This window comes from Gossypium arboreum, chromosome 3, assembly GCF_025698485.1.
Source record: "Gossypium arboreum isolate Shixiya-1 chromosome 3, ASM2569848v2, whole genome shotgun sequence".
In the NCBI taxonomy this organism is placed as follows: Eukaryota; Viridiplantae; Streptophyta; class Magnoliopsida; order Malvales; family Malvaceae; genus Gossypium; species Gossypium arboreum.
The window spans coordinates 122393979-122394736 of NC_069072.1; the positions used below are offsets into that span (position 1 = coordinate 122393979).

At 32.1% G+C, this 758-nt stretch overlaps 1 non-coding gene across 1 annotated transcript; it reads left to right on the forward strand.

Moving 5' to 3' along the window:
• Nucleotides 1–310: 310 nt before the first annotated feature.
• On the forward strand, nt 311–383 carry TRNAR-UCU (transfer RNA arginine (anticodon UCU)). Its single transcript has one exon. It is a non-coding gene; the product is annotated as a tRNA-Arg (tRNA).
• The last annotated feature ends 375 nt before the right edge of the window (nt 384–758 follow it).

The window sequence follows — 758 nt, forward strand, 5'->3', positions numbered from 1 at the left end:
TTCTATACATTTATGTTTAATAAAATTAATGTTTATTAACTATTTGAGATGCATGTACTTCAATATTTGACTTATTTTAAAATTTAAGAATTTTCTAGTCTTTAATTTCAATTATTCTTGCAATTTTAATCATATATTCGACTTTCCAAAAAAAAAATAGAATATTTAATATGAATATTCAAATTTTATACTAACTTTTTAATAAATATATTTAAATTAATACACACAATTGAGCCTAGCTAAGAAAACTAATAAGGGTCTGTAGTTTCAGCTATTCTGTAAATAAATATTAACAAATTATCTTTCAAGAGCACCTGTGGCCTAATGGATAAGGCGTCTGACTTCTAATCAGACGATTGTGGGTTCGAGTCCCACCAGGTGTGTGTTGGTATTTTTTTTTCCATTTGCATGAAACCATGCCTTAAACCCATAAAACCGCGGCAATGCTTTTTATTTTGTTTTATTCCTTCCCTCGAAACCATGCAAGCGGCCCATCAAGCCGCCGCCGCAATGCTTTTAATGCCATCTGTTATTTAATGTTTTTCTCATGTTAGTAGAGGCTATAACCTTAGCTTACCTATAGTCCACTAGCTCTTTACACCAGCATTAACTCATCCAACAGAATCGTCAGCCATGAATATACATTCATGGTGCTCATTTGTCTCATAACACCTCAAATAGGAAATATCTATAAATGCACTGGGTATCCATTCATTGTTTACTGTTTCTGCACTATTTAGATTTGGGATGGCAAGAAG